This window comes from Heloderma suspectum, chromosome 6, assembly GCF_057233095.1.
Source record: "Heloderma suspectum isolate Gila_16-S chromosome 6, 16-S_ref, whole genome shotgun sequence".
Classification (NCBI taxonomy): domain Eukaryota; kingdom Metazoa; phylum Chordata; class Lepidosauria; order Squamata; family Helodermatidae; genus Heloderma; species Heloderma suspectum.
This window is the reverse complement of record NC_139463.1, coordinates 116079489-116098170: the sequence shown is the minus strand read 5'-3', so window position 1 is coordinate 116098170 and position 18682 is coordinate 116079489. Positions and strand designations below refer to the sequence as shown.

Here is an 18682-nt window from a genome sequence, read left to right as displayed (position 1 = left end):
TTTTGTTTCCAAAACTATTAGATTGTCCATAAGGGAAGGAGAGGAATCAAGGAAGTGAAGAGGTGTGGTATGATTATGCAATTATGGGAATTAAAAGCCTTTACTTTAGCAAAGACGTGCTTTGCTTTTGATGTTTTAGGAACTTTGTCCATACACCCTTCCAAGTTTTGTATGAAGAACATATATTTTACCAGGTAAACAAAACATCACACTTGGCAGCAGTGGGATTCGAACCCACGCCCCCGAAGAGACTGGAGCCTTAATCCAGCGCCTTAGACCGCTCGGCCACGCTACCGTGCGCACAATTGTTATATATAGCTGTATCTGTGGGTTGGGCCAGTGTGTGTCTTGAATCAAAAGGTAGTGGAAACTGGGACGAAGAAGTGTGTAATTAATTTCTGAATAAAATAATTTTAAGTACAAACCCATGAATCAATCCTATGTTATGATAAGCAAATTGTATTGAAAGAACACAGGAAAAAAAAATCAGCCTCGAACGTTGCGATGGTGTTCCAACTCCTCAGAATTATCCCTTTGCTCTCAGACACATTTACATCCATTTTCAATCTTTTTTAAAACATAAGTCAAACTTAATGGAAAAATCCAATCAAAATCAAGGAGAATTAAACAAAATCCTATATCCATGTACCTTGGAATAAGGCCCTTTGAACTCTGTTGGACTTACTTCTGAATAGACTTGCATAGGATTGTATTTACTTAGAAGAAATCTCAATAGGTGCAATATGAAAGCACTGAGTTAGAAGCCTGAGTGTAACTCAGTTGGACTGTGGCCTCTATAAACAGTGTGTCTTGGTCCTGTAGGAGGAAACATCAGGATATTATCCTGGCTTTGCAGTTAGACATTAAATATGCATTATGGGAAGTAGGATTTCCTTTTGTCTGTCCTGAATCTCCTACCAATCATTGTTGTCAGATGAAATTCCACTCCCTGTATTTCTAATATTATGAGGAGGGAGAAAAACGTATCTCTCTCGCTTTCCAATTTCCAGAGGGTGGCTGTGCTAATCTGTTTCAGGGAAAACAACGAGTCTTATGGCACCTTAAAGACTAACAAATTTATTCTGGCATAAACTACATATGCTTTATCAGATGCATGAATTGTTATAGAGAATTTCAGGGACATATTATAGCATAAAACATAATACTATATATTATAGTATTGTAACAGATGTGGCCTCAGAGGTTTGTCATGTAATGGAGTAATATAGCAGGAAAGGAAATCCAGAAAGATTGATGAGAATTAATTTGTTTGTATATTCTAAGTTTTAAGTGTTTGGGTTATAAACATGTAAAGGAAAATGTATAATGTCATGTTATACTATACGGTGCCATGGTTGGGAAGGAGTTAATCTGGGTTAATTGAGAGTTAATGTCGGTGTGCTCATCCTGACTAGGTGTGCATTTGAACCAAAACCCTGAGGCAGATGAAAAGGAAGGGGAAGAAAGTATTCCTGTCCTTGCTCCTAGGTCTTGTTCAAGGGCATTTGAAAGAAGAGCATTATGGACAGAGCATTGGAGACTTCAGTAAGGAACTAGGAGACTGTCCTAGTTTTGGAGAACTGTAGCATATTTTCTTGCCTTCTGGAAGAGAGAGAGAGAAACTGCTTTGCAACAAAGAGCTGAGAGCACGTTGTGTGTGTATGTTCTTTTTTTTAATTCAGTTTTAAGGAGTGAGAACCTATTCTGCAGACCTGGATCTGGTGGGGCTGGTGGCCTCCAAAGCCAATGCTCAGAGTGTCTGTACTTTGCTACCTTTTCCAACTGCTTCTAGACTTCGGTTTGTCATGTTTGGGACCAATCCATCCATCCATCCATGGGGATATAAGGAATTGTGCTAGGTCTCTCAGTTGTGCTTGGCTAATCCGGAAAGGACTCCTTGGGGTTGACCTTGATAATCTGATGGGGGTGTGATTTTTAATGTGCATTAATAAATCCTTTCTATTGTCCAGATGTGTGAGTAGAGTTGACTGCCTGGGTTTTAAGTGGTAAGACTTGGGTTACAGCATTATTAAAGTAGAATAATTATATAGTCAATATGGTGGCGGGGGGGGGGGGAGAGAAACTGTAAACAGTGAGGTCAGAAGTAAACTGAATGCAGAAAATACTCCTAGTGACAATCACATAATATTAACAGTGGCCATTCACAGCACAATTGCTGTTGACAACACAAACTTTCTGGCATTAGGTAAGCCATGCAGTTCAATGTAAGCAAATGTAAAGTGATGCATGTTGGGACAAAAAATCCCAACTTCACATATAAGCTGATGGGATCTGAGCTAGCAGTGACTGATCGAGAAAGAAGTCTTGGGGTTGTGGTGGACAGTTTGATGAAAATGTCAGCCACTCTGCAGCTGCTGTGGAAAAGGCAAACTACAGGTTAGGTATAATTAGGAAAGGAATCAAAAATAGAACTGCCAAAATCATACTCCCCTTACATAAATCAATGGTGCGACCACACTTAGAATTCTGCCTGGTCGCTGCACCTAAAAAGGGCCACTGCAGTCAGAGTTGGAAAAGGGGCAGAAAGGGGAAACCACAATGATTAAAAGTCTGGAACACCTCTTGTATGAAGAAAGGACACATCTGGGACTGTTTAGCTTAGAAAAGAGGCGAGTAAAGGGAGACAAGACAAGAGGTATAGAAAATTATGCATGGTGTGGAGAAAGTAGATAGGAAGACATGTTTCTCCTTCTCTCATAATACTAGAATCCTGGGGCCATCTCATGAAGCTGATTGGTGGGAGATTCAGGACAGCTTAGAATTCAGCAGTTTGCTGTTAGGTTTCAGAATGTCCGCTAGTTCTGTGCTAGGTTAGGCTTTGATAACCATATGCAGCCTCGGCTATATCCTATGGTGACGTTGAGTAGCCATTGTGAGACCCAGCGGGTTCCAGAATTCACCCTGGCAACATCTGATCCCTCGTTTTAATTCATTATTGTGGAGAAACATTTATACTGACCCACCCTTCAAATGGCTTAGAACCCCAACCTAAATCAATGCAAAATAAAATCTACATAAATTAGTAGGTGTTATGAATATTCATGCCAGTTAGTTCCCTTGACGCGACTCTCCTAAAGCTCCCTAGGCTTTGGGAAGCTTATTTCAAACGCACAACTCCAGTACTTCGTTTCTTGCTGCCTTTTACCCTTCCCTCATTTAAAAAACGAAAAAGTTCTATGTGGCAGCTTTTGGCTTTTAAAATAAGAACAATATTTTATGTGTTTAATTATTTCCCCCAAAAGAGCCCTCGCCCAACGTGGGGCTCGAACCCACGACCCTGAGATTAAGAGTCTCATGCTCTACCGACTGAGCTAGCCGGGCGGTCGAGACAGAACCTCCTCCTTGATTATTTTAGCCTTCACTATGCAAAAAACTAGTGGCTACCTTTGGTTTCTTAATACTGCCTCTCGTCTCTCAAATATCTCCCAGCCCCCTTTGGAAGCAAGGTGCAGGGGACTTTTGTTACCTTTCTTCTCATATACTCTACAATCTACATTTAGTTGAAAATCGTTTTTCCTTCTTTAATCTAAAGCAATGATCGAATTCTAGGTAACTGATCATGAAACAAAAAACTGAGTTAAAAAAATGCGCTGCAGGGTGTTATTTTTAAAGCTAAGGTTCTTATGGGAAAAAAGAACAGGAATGTAGAACACGCCAAATAGAAGGTTACTATCGAATGCGAATTTACTTGGAAGGACCCCCCACTGAATTCAGGGGAATATATTTCTGAGTTAATACACATACAGGCGCATGAGGGATGTATGCAGATCGCAGTTAATTTAGGAACCATAACGAAGGAAAAGAGCGCTTGGCAGCGGTGGGATTCGAACCCACGCCTCCGGAGAGACTGGAGCCTAAATCCAGCGCCTTAGACCGCTCGGCCACACTACCTTACATGAGACTTTGTTATTCCATGACTGTTACTGTTTAGCTGTCACCTCATCGCATCCAGTCATTCATTTTTGCAGTATCTCTGTACTATACAACATTAACTCCGGCTTAAAAGTGCTGTGAAGAAGATTGCAGTAGACGAGTTGGCAGGGTTATCAAAGAGAAGGAACCACTATTTTCACTGAGGGACAGAGAGGATCAGGTGGGTCGGTTCCCTCCCCCCCCACACACATTTTTGTATAGATTTATACATTTATTGTGGCATAAATTCTTGTCTGTCTAATGCCCACTTTCATTACACATTCAGGCCATGGTCTGGAAAATTGGTAGGTCTTTTTACATGGGAACAGATGAGGCAAAATCAAAGCAACAATTCAAAAAGAACCAGTTTTGCAACCTGGGGCCAAAAGGCAAAAAGCAAACACACCCCACAACCACCATAAGAGCCAGCAGTTACCACATGTCACAGTTTTAGAAGACATGTAAATCAGGGCCTACGGGAAGGACTAGCTCAGCCATTCCCAACCTTAAATCCCCAGATTTTGTTTGACTGGGATTCCCATAATCCCCCACCAGCAGGACCAGTGGTCCTGGGTGATGGGAGTCATTGTTGAGCAACATCTGTGGGACCAAGCGGTTGTTTATCCATTGCCAGTACAACTTAGAGCAGACCCATTAAAATGAATGGGACTTAAGTTAAGTCATGACTAATTTGTCCCATTCATTTCAATGACTTTACTGCTCTAAGTAGGGCTAACATTGGATAAACAACCCCAATTTGGGAAGGGCTGGCTCTAGTCCTGACTTCCCCAGCAACCTGGTGCCTTCCTGATGGGTTGTGGACAGGGGCAAATAGGTATAGCATCAGCACCTGGTCCAGCAAGGGCACCCACTGAGGCTGACATTGCTAGCCAAAGCCTTCTTTTTTTTATTTAAAAACATTATCTAATGGGGGGGGGGGTGAGTGGCTATGTGCTAGGCATGTGCGTGGTTACATGTTCAATTTATTATTTTTTTACTTCAAATATATATTATTAAATAAAGTAAATATTATTTATTTACTTTAAAGGATAATATATATTTTACAGTAAAACTCACTTGTTGCTTTTCTCTACGTAAATGTACTTAGCACAGGGCAGCCAATATGGTGCTATGATTTAAGTGGAGCTGAAAATGCAAAACTGCGTGTGTTCAGAGTACTTTCTTTCTTTAAATCAGGATTGGCTCATGGTTTTTGTTTTGCTTGTTTTGTGCTATCCTATTAGGAATGTACCGATGCAATGAATATGAATATGAACTTGAGCACGCTCCAGGAGAGAGCGCAGGACAGGAAGGCCTGGCGTGCTATGATCCATGGGGTCACGAAGAGTCAGACACGACTGCACGACTGAACAACAACAACAATTAGGAATGTAGGAGCAGTTGTAAAGCATGGGATGGCAGTGTGGAGAAAAGAAATATTAGTAATGTGTTTCACAAATCACTACACATGGCCATCTAAAGCCACCCTCCCCACAAGACCATTAAGTCTAGATCTAAATTATCTAGTTGCACCACTGCTCCAGATTTAATCCAGAATCTGGACCAGTAATCTGGACAGTCTTCAAACTTCAAAGGGAAGCCAACACAGAGTAAATTCCAGTAGTCAAAGACATGTGTGACTGTGGTAAGATCCCTCTTGCCCAGGAAAGGTCATAGTTGGCACAGCAGCCTAAACTGGTAAAAGGCACCAGTGGCACAGCTAGGTAATTTCAAACCCTGGACTTTATGGTTCTGGGCTGTGGGGCTTTAGACAACTGTGTCTAAAGCATGTGAAGTCAAAACAGAAGAGAAAATATTCTAAAAAAATACTACATTTCTTCTTTTAGTATTTTAAGACAGAAGAAGCATTGGAAAGAATATTTCAATATTCTTTTAATATACATTTAGAGAAAGATAAACAGTCCCTGAAGAAGGAAAGTCTTTTCCAAAATGCATTGGGCATAATAAAAAGGTTTTTTTCAGGCACCTGAAAATATTTTTTCCTCTGTTTGGGACCAGTGGTGTAGTGGAGGCAGGGCTTGCAGGGATGCAGCGCAGGCACTTTTTCATGAGCAGGGACTCTGAGGTCATCTGCCACCCCCCTCAGAATTCCCTGTTCCCTCTGAACTTAGCTGCGATCCTCACTGTAGCTGTGGGGGGAATGAATTTTCCAAGCAACAATATACTGTTCCATGTTGGAATGCAAAGTATTTGGGATGACTTGGTCTGGTATGAGCAATTAAGACCTATTCGCTTTACCAAAGATGTGCTCCTGGTGAAGATGAAAATTCCTAGAACTGGTTTGTTGATATAGATCGACACAGCTGTCTGAAATTTTTGGACTGCCCTTGGAGACTGTCACAATGAGCTCCTGCATTTCCATATTTACCACTTCACCAGTGTGTGTGTGTGTGTGTGTGTGTGTGTTCAATCCAGCTGGGAGTGTGGACATTTATATTGGAAGGGGAGGGGGGAGATATAATGAAGGAGCTTAGGGAAGGCTAATGGGTAATGTTGGGACACTAAGGGAGTGTGCAAGGGGGCTGTTTAAATGAGAAGGAATCTCTCCATGAGGGCTGAGTTGAGAGGGTGAAGTTTCCATAGAGTATCATATTTTGAAAACCTAAAATGTTTGTGTTTGAGTGAGTGAAACAGATTTTAACACCCCCACATTTTTTTCTCAGATGTCCAATTGAAATACCACTGCCTTACTCTCAGTTGCATTGTTTTTGGATCCCAGTTGAAGGCTGTATATTTTACAAGGTTGTATGATCTTAGAAGGGTGTGTGGCTGTAAGGGGGCATGGCTGCGACAGTCACGAAGGGACCCTGTACTTCTGAATTTGCTACTACACTATTGTTTGGGACACTTACGTCTTGCTGTTTCCTTAAAGCATGTGTAGCACACATTTACTATTTCTCTCCTTCCCACCCTCCATCACCACTCCATGCTTTACAACTGCTTCTACATGCCTGATATGTTAGAACAAAACAACAAAAAATGTTTGCTAACCCTGATAAAATAGAGAAATACTCTGTTCAGTTTCGCACTATAAACTCACTTAAATGATAACATCTTCATGACTACATGAATAATAGTCCTCTCTCCTTCCACACCTTCCATTCTCTGAGTGACCATTTGGGGTGGGGTGGGTGAGCTCCAGAGATCTGGATTTGGGGCTCATGATCCAGCCCCAGGTGCACCACTAGATCAATGGTTTTGTGTTTTGTTTTTTCCATTTTCAAGGCCACAGGAACTGCTTCTGCCTCCTCCTTCAAGGAATAATTTACTCTCTCACCACCTAACAGGACAGCACTGCATTGGCCATCCTAATTTGCCAGGAAATGCACCGTTTGAATGCACAGGTGGTGATCCATACCTCTCCAAGAGCGCTGCCCATAATCACAGACTGCACACCCTGAAAGGTATCCAAATCAATATGACAAGAGGACATCCCAGAAGTTTTGAGTGCCCTGTCATTAATATGGTGCCTGAGCTGAAGCAGAAAGAAGCAATTTTATCCTCATAATCCTGTACAAACTAGCCATACAGCAAGCTACCACAAGCTACTGGAAGCTGGAATGTAAAAGGCCCTTCAATTACTTGCAACAGTTGTGCAGGCCAACAGCACTGCAGAGACACAGTGGTGGCAGAGAAGCACAATTTCTTCTCCACTATCCCTTTCCCAGACTGGACTCTAAAATGAGCTTAAGGGCAACTTTCAATCACTTTAATCATGGGGCTGCCTTCACTCGTGTTCTGGTTGTCCCTGGCATTTTATTCCGCTTCCTGGGAGCCAAGCAAGCTCTTGTAAACAAGGGAGGTTGGCCAAGGCTTCAACAGGATAACCTGTCAAGCCAATAGGAAATTTTATTTATTTATTTCAAGCATTTTCATCCCACTCCTCAGCCAAAGAGACACCTGGAGTCTCTCACAAACAGACAATAAATACAGGACAGTCCCTGCCTGTATTTGTAATCTAAAAAAGACAAGGCACAAAAAGGGAAGGGATGAGGAGGAAAGAAGAAATTCCATCCAGGGCTTCCAGAAAACCAACTATGATCCATGCAGATTTTGGAAGTCTTCATTAACCTAAACCTTACCAGGTAATGATCTGCCTATGGCAAAGGAACTTCAGTAAGCTCCCCCATTGTCCTCCTGATCAGTACAAATCAGCAGGCCAAGAGTATGTCATTAATTACTTTATTTCAACATTCATATGCGGGGGGGGGGGGGGAGAGATTGCAAACAAAAATGTCATCAGAGTGGCTTACAAAATGACCTGACAAATTTGTAGAATACTTCACAGCTAGGAGTTCTAAGACAATATGCAACCACCACAAACTGTTGTATACTGATACATGTGTAGCTATTGGCTACAAAAGTGTATGCCACAATACCCAGATAATACACTCTCCTATAAGGCAATTATTAGCGGGTACGACGCAATGGTCCTAAAGGAAATCAACCCTGAGTGCTCATTGGAAGGACAGATACTGAAGCTGAAGCTCAAATATTTTGGCCACCTAATGCGAAGAGAAAACTCTTTGGAAAAGACCCTGATGCTGGGAAAGACTGAAGGCAAAAGGAGAAGGGGACGACAGAGGATGAGATGGCTAGATAGCATCACGGATGCAATGAATATGAACTTGAGCACGCTCCGGGAGAGAGCGGAGGACAGGAAGGCCTGGCGTGCTATGGCCCATGGGGTCACGAAGAGTCGGACACGACTGAACGACTGAACAACAACAACGAAGCAATGGAGAACAGAGACAAGATTTATGAACCATTTCATTTTCTAAAAAGTAGCACGCCTGCCTGAACAGGGACTTGAACCCTGGACCCTCAGATTAAAAGTCTGAAGCTCTACCGACTGAGCTATCCAGGCTCCTAGAGACTGTAACGGGGCTATTAGTATTATTGAAAACACCTTCCACAACAAATCGTGTCAATTCCAACCTGTTTTCATCTCTTTTCCAATGAGCTAGCCATCATAGCTGAACTTTCACACGACCTCAAACAGGGTCGCTAGTCAACCGAGTCCATTCACACACACAGGTGAGAGTCATCAGGAAGAATCAATAGAGGCTGTGAAATAGCGTTATCAGAGTCGCTTGGGTCAAGCGTGTGGCTTCAAAAGAAAGTGAGCACACTTCTAAAGGCCCAGCCGTGCTAACTAGGGCTTTTAAAAGTCTGTGCTTCTATATGCATTTTCCTGAGTACACCAGGTAGATGATTGTCACTTAGGTAAGAGAGAGCGTGTACAGCAGGCGAGTTTACAAGTTTGCCTTCAGCCCCCTTTTAGTTTGCATTCTCCATAGACTCTGGTCACTGTTGTGGGCAGTGAAGGCTGGTGGCTCCGATTTCCGTGGGGCCATGGTCCATTCTGGGTTTTATAGTCAGAACCAGCCAGAACTCTAAAAGAGCTATCCAAGATTCTGAACCCTATCCTCAAAATAGATTCGGCACCTTGGATAGCTCTTTTAGGTTCTGGCTGGTTCTGACTGAAACCCAGAATGGAGTCACAGCCCCACCGAAATCGGAGCCACCAGCCTCCACTGGTTGTGGGTGACGGTACCATAGCGACTTTTCAATACACAAGAACATGAAACCTCTAATTTCCATATTTTCTTTATAATGTATAAGGGCGCCATGGCTTAGTTGGTCAAAGCGCCTGTCTAGTAAACAAGAGATCCTGGGTTCAAATCCCAGTGGCACCTGGTTCTTTTCTAATTGCAACTTTCCCTATGGTGGGAGACAAGTCATACATACAACAGCATCAAAAGAACAGAGTAAAACCGGAAACAAATAATAAACCACAAAATACAGAGCCGGGAAGCAGCTGTAGTAGCTGCAGATGTGGAACAGCTATTTTAAATATTTTATTATTGTGTTAAATTAATACATAAGAAAATCAAACATAGATCACCTTTTATGGAGATGGATTGAGAGAGATATTAAATAACTCCTTCAAGGTGCTGTTACATGAGAGGTGTACTTTTAGGCACAGTTCAGATTAAATTGCCTGGGAAATTATCATCTGGATTTTTCGATGAACATTCACTGCTTACTAGCAAATAGCTTGAAAGACTGTTCCCCGTCATAATGCCTTCGGATAACTGGGATTTAAATTACAAAATCTATCTCAGTAGTAAGGCTCAGCTCTGGAGTGTGTGAAGTACAAATCAAGAAAAAATAGTGCATCTGAGCATGTACAAAGTCCGTTTCCCACACCAGAGCCACAATCACAACGGTCTTCTGGAATTCGAAGGAAAATGGTTTCCAGGTGAGATTATAGAACTTGCGGGCAAGCTTGTGACAGGGAGCTAAATATCTGGGATCTTTAAAGAACGTGGGATCTTGGGGTTATAGCACCAGATCAGTGCTGATAATGATAACCGGCGCTGTCTGTTTTCCACGCAACTCCACCGACGCGTTCAACACTAAGTTAATGGAACTGAATACATATAAAGAAATTGGAATGCATGCGGATGCCTTTGTAGTATTAAAACTATACTTTAAAAAGAAGATAGAGAAAAACCACGAGCAACAAAAATATTCTTTCCAGATCTTTGAATTAAAAAGAACTCATCTCCCCGTCGGGGAATTGAACCCCGGTCTCCCGCGTGACAGGCGGGGATACTCACCACTATACTAACGAGGAACTGCCCGGACAAACCTCTTTCACAAGAGCAGCAATATCTGCTTCCTAGTGCTTCCTTGCAAAATCGTACCTCCTGAAAAGAGACACAAGTAGCTGTGTTGGCCCATAAGAAAAATTCCATAATCCATAGTATTTTGTAAAATTTGGGTTGGATTTATAAAGGTATCGCCCTGCTATGGGTTTTGGAATTAAGCTCTTACGACGATTTTAAGATATTCTCATCCTTTTCCAGAGTTTCCTACCTTACGGATGATGGGTAAAGTGAGTTCAAGTTTCAAATCCTAGACTCTACTCAGAATAACGCGGGTCTGTAAAAGTCTTTTATTCAAGAAAGAGTCTCACTTAGCCTTCCTTTAAAGAAACAAAGGAGATGCAGCAGGTTGGGTAAAACATTGCCTACATACATGTACGCATGGGCTGCCATGTATACACGCATATTTCTTGAAGGGAGGGGAATCTTCGCACCCTTTCCCTCTTACTCCTTGCATATTTCCCTCTACAGCAGATTTTTCATCTGTTAAGAGAGCAGAAACAGATATTAAAAATACAGCATGGCAGGACGAAAAAGCTCTTTGCGATGGCCGGGAATCGAACCTGGGGCAACTGCTTGGAAGACAGCTACGCTCACCACTATGCCACCAACGCTCCCGCTTTTATTTTTTCAGGTTCTCCGTACTATCCAACATTCCTCATTCTTTATGTGACCAACCTGTAGAGAAGGGATTTGCACATCCTAAAATTCCTGTGTCTCTTCCAACCGGATTTAACACCTCCTTTTCCTCCCTTTCTTTTCTCTTTTCAAATTAAGTAATGGAATAAACTATGCGGCGTGGGAAAAGAGCATCTCCTAGGCCCAGAAGACAATATTTATGGGGAACCAAGGGCTTTTAACAGTCAAGATAGGCTTGTAAACGAACAAAAGACGCTGGAGCGTAGTCGGCAGGATTCGAACCTGCGCGGGGAAACCCCAATGGATTTCTAGTCCATCGCCTTAACCACTCGGCCACGACTACTGGACGGGGCTGAGCGTTGCAGCACATCTTATTAAGGACATAGCCATGATTTTAGCTTGTTTCTCCAAAGCTGATGTCAGCTAAAATAATTGTTTGAGCTTCTGAGCATTTATTTTCTCGCTCCAGAAGATGCCCTGCATTCGTAAAACAGTCAAGATCACCCTCCGAACACCCCGAAGAAGGCGCCCACCATGATCCTATTCAGTCCGCATACATCTTCGTTCTTTGCGACTGTGAGAACGAAACAATCTTCAGAGTTATCCCTGCCACTGTGGCGGTAGGAATGGGTCAAGGAAGATATGGCAAACACCTGATCTCCTCGCTGCGAACACAACGAGAAGGATCCAAGCCTAGTCATGCCTAGAGTGGACCCTTTAGAATTAATGGGACCGAAGTTAGTCATAGCTAGCCTAAGTCAATGGCATTACTCTAAGTATGAGTAAGCCTCTATCCAACCCAGTGATTTTTCCCAGCTGAGTCACCCCGTTCAGTTCACACTGTTCAATTGCCAGTCATCGAGGCTACAGAAATGACATCTATTTGTGCCGGATTCTGGTGCATGTAAACACTTTTAATGGCTAAGGAAAGCACTTTGCCAGGCGGTCAGGATGGCCGAGCGGTCTAAGGCGCTGCGTTCGGGTCGCAGTCTCCCCTGGAGGCGAGGTTCGAATCCTACTTCCAAACGATAATGCGTTTTGGGTATTGTTGCGCCAAAAAAACCCCTCTCAACCTGGATTTTGAATTCTTCCCCAAGACGCATACTGTAAACCAAACAGCATGTATACTCTGGAACTATCCATTGAGCTGATGGGCTGCGTGGTGCTGGCTGTTCTTGTATTTCAGTCTCTGAATATGCCAGCTGAAAGAGTTCTACGCAACTCGAAATATTACGTCATGCATTTTAAAGAGGATTTGTTCCAACCTAAAATTGCTCTCCTGCATACTCTGTCGTAATAACTACCAGGTGGTTTGGGGAGGGGGGACCTATTAGGAGTCTCCTCCCTTTCCAGTCAATATTTGCAGTTCATTGTTTAAAATCTTTGCTGAGCCCTATAAATAGACTCTTTTATTACCGTAAATAGGTGGAAAAACCTTTGCTTCTAGATTTTAAACGTAGATGTCTTAACATTTAGACTAAGCTGTCAAAAAATACTTCTAAAGTCGCACAAGTGAAACCGTTCAAAAGATTTTTAAGCAGCCGCTCCAGTGGCGCAATCGGTTAGCGCGCGGTACTTATACAGCAGTACTCGTCAAAGCAATGCCGAGGTTGTGAGTTCGAGCCTCACCTGGAGCATTAATTTTGCTCTCCAAATTGACGCCCTTCCTTCAAGGAAGGTTGTTCTGCCCTACACTCCAATTATCGAAGCTTTCATTAATTGATGATCGGCAAGCGTGCTTAAGCATTTGAAGTTGTCCTTAGACCAGTGAGCTTTACAAAAGCAATTAAAACCGCAGTGCAGTCTGCATATACCGAATTGCGATTCGACAGCTGTTTAATCTAGGCTATATATGTGGAAGGTTGGAAGAAATGTGCTTTATCCACTCAGAGAAGGCGTGCTTTGAAGAAAGTTTAAGAAACTTCCTCATAAATTGTTGATATGCCCTGAAATCCTTAGTTGATGGCGCCACCGTATGGAAATTTAGAGGCATAGCTTCTACTGCCTCTTATCTGTATAAACGTCGAGAGTAACTCTCTTTGGTATCCGGAGCGTTGGTGGTATAGTGGTGAGCATAGCTGCCTTCCAAGCAGTTGACCCGGGTTCGATTCCCGGCCAACGCAAATAATTTTTCCTCCGCCCTCTCCGTTTTATCGTTTCTTTTTGGGGGGCGGGGGGACTTGTAATGTAAAATATCCTCTTCATGGATCACTGCCTTGTTGTGGCAAAGGGGCTTGTGTAACTCAGGGAAGCCATAAGCTATGCCGTGCAGGGCCACCCAAGACGGACAGGTCATGCCGGACAGTTCGGACAAAATGTGGGCCACTGGAGAAGGAAATGGCAACCCATGCCAGTATTCTGGCCAAGAAAACCCCATGGAATGTAGCACAAGGCTAAAAGAGATGATGCAGCAAGATGAGACCCTCAGCTCAAGAAGGGGTCCAAAAACTCCTGGGGAAGAGCAGAGGGAATTCCCAAGTAGAGCCAGAAAGAGTGAAGCGGCTGGGCCAAAGCCAAAAGGACACTCAGCTGTGGATGTGTCTGGTGGTGAAAAGAAAGTCTGATGCTGTAAAGAACAATATTGTTTAGGAACCTGGAATGTCAGATCAATGAATCAAGGTAAGCTGGAGGTGGTCAAACATGAGATGGCAAGACTGAACATCGACATCTTGGGAATCAGCAAACTCAAATGGACAAGCATGGGCAAACTTAATTCAGGTGACCATCATATCTGCTACTGTGGGCAAGAATCCCTTAGAAGAAATGGAGTAGCATTCATAGTCAACAAAAGGGTGGGAAAAGCAGTACTGGGGTACAATCTTAAAAATGATAGAATGATCTCAGTATGAATCCAAGGCAAACCATTCAGCATCACAGTAATTCAAGTCTATACCCCAACCACTGAGGCCGAAGAAGCTGAGGTGGATTGGTTCTATGAAGAAGTACAACACCTTCTAGAACTAACACCAAAAAAAGATGTCCTCTTCATCATAGGGGATTGGAATGCTAAAGTAGGAAGTCAAGAAATCACCAGGATAACAGGCAGGCATGGCCTTGGTGTACAAAATGAAGCAGGACAAAGGCTACTAGAGTTTTGCCAAGAGAACACGCTGATCATAGCAAACACTTTTTTCCAACAGCACAAGAGGCGACTCTACACATGGACATCACCAGATGGACAATATCGAAATCAGATTGATGATGTACTCTGCAGCCCAAGATGGAGAAGCTCTATACAGCCAGTAAAAACAAGACCTGGAGCTGACTGTGGCTCAGATCATGAGCTTCTTGTGGCAAAATTACGGCTTAAATTGAAGAACGTCGGGAAAACCACTAAACCGTTCAGGTATGACCTAAATCATATCCCTTATGAATATACAGTGGAGGTGAGGAATAGAATTAAGGGATTAGACCTGATAGACAGAGTGCCTGAGGAACTATGGATGGAGGTCCGTAACATTGTCTAGGAGGCAGCATCTCAATCCATCCCAAAGAAAAAGAAATGCAAGAAAGCAAAGTGGCTGTCTCTGTCTGATGAGGCTTTACAAGTAGCTGAGGAAAGAAGGGAAGCAGAAAGCAAGGGAGAAAGGGGAAGATATAACTAACTGAATGCAGATTTCCAGAGAATAGCAAGGTGAGACAAGAAGGCCTTCTTCAATGAACAATGCAAAGAAATCAAGGAAAACAATAGAATGGGAAAGACTAGAGATCTCTTCAAGAAAATTGGAGATCTCAAGGGAACGTTTTGTGCAAAGACGGGCATGATAAAGGACAAAGAAGGCAGGGACCTAACAGAAGCAGATGAGATTAAGAAGAGGTGGAAAGAATACACAGAAGAACTCTACAGGAAAGATCTGAATGTCCCTGATAGCCATGATAGTGTGGTCACTGAACTTGAGCTGGACATCCTCGAGAGTGAAGTCGAGTGGGCCTTAGGAAGCATTAGTAACAACAAAGCTAGCGGAGATGACAGTATTCCAGCCAAGCTATTTAAAATCCTAAAAGATGATGCTGTTAAAGTGCTGCACTCAATATGCCAACACATTTGGAACACTCAACAGTGGCCACAAGACTGGAAAAGGTCAGTTTACATTCTAATTCCAAAGAAGGGCAATGCCAAAGAGTGTTCAAACTACCGTACAATTGTGCTCATTTCACATGCCAGCAAGGTGATGCTCAAAATCCTACAAGCTAGGCTTCAGCAGCATGTGAACTGAGAACTACCGGAAGTACAAGCTGGGTTTCGAAGAGGCAGAGGAACTAGAGATCAAATCGCCAACATTCAATGGATCATGGACAAAGCAGGAGAATTCCAGAAAAACGTCTATTTCTGCTTCATTGACTATGCTAAAGCCTTTGATTGTGTGGATCACAACAAACTGTGGAAAATTCTTAAAGAGACGGGAGTACAAGACCACCTTACCTGTCTCCTGAGAAACCTGTACGAGGGTCAAGAAGCAACAGTAAGAACCAGACATGGAACAATCGATTGGTTCAAAATTAGGAAAGGGGTATGACAAGGCTGCATATCGTTGCCCTGCTTATTTAACTTATATGCAGAGTACATCATGAGAAACGCCGGGTTGGATGAATCACAGGTCAGAATTAAGATTGCTGGGAGAATTATCAACAACCTCAGATATGCAGACAATACCACCCTAATGGCAGAAAGCGAAGAGGATCTCAAGAGCCTCTTGTTGAGGGTGAAAGTGGAGAGTGCAAAAGCTGGTTTGAAACTCAACATTAAAAAAACGAAGATCATGGCATCTGGCCCCATCACTTCCTGGCATATAGAAGGGGAAGAAATGGAAGCAGTGACAGATTTCATTTTCTTGGGCTCCAAGATCACCGCAGACGGTGACTGTAGCCATGAAATTAAAAGACGCTTGCTCCTTGGGAGGAAAGCTATGGCAAACCTAGACAGCGGAGTAAGAAGCAGAGACATCACCTTGTCGACAAAGGTTCATATAATCAAAGGTATGGTTTTCCTAGTAGTAATGTATGGCTGTGAGAGCTGGACTAGAAGGAAGGCTGAGCGCCGAAGAATTGATGCTTTCGAACTGTGGTGCTGGAGAAGACCCTCACGAGTCCCCTGGACTGCAAGGAGGTCAAATCAGTCCATCCTAAAGGAAATCAACCCTGAGTGCTCATTGGAAGGACAGATACTGAAGCTGAAGCTCAAATATTTTGGCCACCTAATGCGAAGAGAAAACTCCCTGGAAAAGACCCTGATGCTGGGAAGGATTGAAGGCAAAAGGAGAAGGAGACGGCAGAGGATGAGATGGCTAGATAGCATCACTGATGCAATGACTATGAACTTGAGCACGCTCCGAGAGAGAGCAGAGGACAGGAAGGCCTGGCATGCTATGGTCCATGGGGTCACGAAAAGTCAGACACGACTTAACGACTGAACAACAACAAAAAGGAGAATATAATTGATTCTCCTGCACTCCGTCTTAAACCTGTTACAGACTGGGACGGTCACATCACATCTGGGGCAGTCACATCATCACCTGTTCTGTACCCCCATCTCATTTTGTTTCACATCTAGCCTGAAGAAGAGTTCTGGAGAACTCTAAGGCTCACCTATAACTTTGACATTTAGGTTCATCTTTATAAATCAATTACATTGCTCTGGCTTTGGGGTGATTTTTTCCTATTGGGACAACATGGCTACCATTGATTACAGTGTCTAGCAACACCTTAAAGGCTAACAGAATTATCATGGCAGACATTTTCATGGGCCACAAGAGCTGACTCAACCAGATGCATGATGAGTGCTCTCCTCAGTTGGCCAGATATACAGATAGATGGGTACAGAGAGAAGGGGGAGGGAATGCTATTGCACAGTAGGGCCAGAAGGCCCCAAAATGAAAGAGGTAAGCAGTAGGCTGTTGTTGGCAGGCTGCTTGGCCGGAATGACCAAGAAACACTTCACCCCAATATTTTGTGTGCCACAGTACTGTCACTTTAAGAAACTCAGCCTGGCACAGTGTAAACTAATGCTTGGAAAACTTGTGGGGACTGGCTGGACAGGAAAAGTGCTTACCAAGCAGCATGCATGCCATGAGCTCATTAGCATTTGCACAAGTAGGCAGGACAGAGATCAAGCAGAAAGATTTAATCAAGCAGCACTAGATGGAATGCCTCATGATTAGATTAGGCACAGTAATTAGAAACTAGGCATGAGTACAGCCCACACAAAGAGTTGCCTACTTCCAGGGTGCTGCATAATTGTTTAACCCCTAAAAAAAACCTGAGCTTTAATGCCCAAGTTGTTCCTGGCCTACGCCACAGGTCTGGGCACTCTTCTGACAAACTCATTCACCGAAACCACTTAGCTCCTAACCTCCCAAGCGCAAGGTACCGCTTCGCTGAAATCACACAATTCAAATTTTGTGCAAAGATGTCTACAGTATTCACTTTGTTTTCTGTCTTGTGTGCTTAGTCTGTGTAAGTTTGTAATACATGAACTGATTCATTCCATCTTGGAGTTCGTATATTGCCTATTGCCAACCAGCTAATTTCCAAAAGTAATTATCATGCTTTTTTAATTATTATTTTTCCTTCATCTTGGAAGAGACTTGGGGGGGGGGTGCGCATCATTGGGACAAGTCTGCAGAGATGCACTACAAACACTATTAAAAGGTCCCTTAGATTTGTGTATCTCTACAAGTGTATATGCACACATATATTCAGAGAGGACATTTGTGAACAGTATTCTCTTGCAAAGCAGAGTGAAAAATGAAGTCTAGTCAAAGGAGCCAAAGGCCCACCTGCAACTAGTAAACTGGAGATAAATTGTAAAAATAACATCCCTAAAGAGGCACAACCAGGGCCAGCCCTACCATAAGGCAGAGTGAGGTTGGAACTGCACGGAGAGTTCTGAATGCTAGAAGGGGATGAAACATGTGTGTGTGTGCATGTGTGTGTATATACACACTACATCTGGAAATATCCCACCTAGATATGTTATTTATTTTTATTTTCAGCTTTCTCCCCATCATCTTGCGTTGTGCCAGTTAGAAAACCACGGAATGCTCAAGCGTTGGGTTAAAAAGTCACGCATCCAAAAGAGCCGCGTTTTCCCTTGAAATAACATTTCCGTTTTGAACTAGAATTGTGAATCTTCATAAATACAAACAGAAAGTATCCTGTGTCCGGTACGGGGATTTGACCCGCGACCTTGACGTTATTAGCACCATGCTCTAATCAACTGAGCTAACCAGCCAACTGAAAGATGGGCTATTTCTCTATGTGGAAACACCTCTGCATGTTCACTGCCTTTAGCAATCATACCACGAGATGGCACCAAAATACAAGGAATAAGACAAGTCAACACTTTTTAGCTGCATGATTTTAGCAGGAACACCAAGATTTTCCGAAATTGCGTTCAATTCTTCAGGCAGAATAAA

The 18682-nt window shown here is 43.0% G+C and overlaps 10 non-coding genes across 10 annotated transcripts; 3 read left to right on the top strand and 7 right to left on the bottom strand.

Moving 5' to 3' along the window:
• Positions 1-213: 213 nt before the first annotated feature.
• Positions 214-295, bottom strand: TRNAL-AAG (transfer RNA leucine (anticodon AAG)). Its single transcript has one exon. It is a non-coding gene; the product is annotated as a tRNA-Leu (tRNA).
• Positions 296-3269: 2974 nt separating this feature from the next.
• TRNAK-CUU (transfer RNA lysine (anticodon CUU)) lies at positions 3270-3342 on the bottom strand. The gene has a single exon. It is a non-coding gene; the product is annotated as a tRNA-Lys (tRNA).
• Positions 3343-3830: 488 nt separating this feature from the next.
• On the bottom strand, positions 3831-3912 carry TRNAL-UAG (transfer RNA leucine (anticodon UAG)). Its single transcript has one exon. It is a non-coding gene; the product is annotated as a tRNA-Leu (tRNA).
• Positions 3913-8748: 4836 nt separating this feature from the next.
• TRNAK-UUU (transfer RNA lysine (anticodon UUU)) lies at positions 8749-8821 on the bottom strand. Its single transcript has one exon. It is a non-coding gene; the product is annotated as a tRNA-Lys (tRNA).
• Positions 8822-9579: 758 nt separating this feature from the next.
• On the top strand, positions 9580-9653 carry TRNAT-AGU (transfer RNA threonine (anticodon AGU)). Its single transcript has one exon. It is a non-coding gene; the product is annotated as a tRNA-Thr (tRNA).
• An 872-nt stretch (positions 9654-10525) lies between these two features.
• Positions 10526-10597, bottom strand: TRNAD-GUC (transfer RNA aspartic acid (anticodon GUC)). The gene has a single exon. It is a non-coding gene; the product is annotated as a tRNA-Asp (tRNA).
• Positions 10598-11170: 573 nt separating this feature from the next.
• TRNAG-UCC (transfer RNA glycine (anticodon UCC)) lies at positions 11171-11242 on the bottom strand. Its single transcript has one exon. It is a non-coding gene; the product is annotated as a tRNA-Gly (tRNA).
• Positions 11243-11528: 286 nt separating this feature from the next.
• Positions 11529-11610, bottom strand: TRNAS-AGA (transfer RNA serine (anticodon AGA)). The gene has a single exon. It is a non-coding gene; the product is annotated as a tRNA-Ser (tRNA).
• Positions 11611-12810: 1200 nt separating this feature from the next.
• Positions 12811-12904, top strand: TRNAI-UAU (transfer RNA isoleucine (anticodon UAU)). Its single transcript has 2 exons — positions 12811-12848; positions 12869-12904. It is a non-coding gene; the product is annotated as a tRNA-Ile (tRNA).
• A 414-nt stretch (positions 12905-13318) lies between these two features.
• TRNAG-UCC (transfer RNA glycine (anticodon UCC)) lies at positions 13319-13390 on the top strand. The gene has a single exon. It is a non-coding gene; the product is annotated as a tRNA-Gly (tRNA).
• The last annotated feature ends 5292 nt before the right edge of the window (positions 13391-18682 follow it).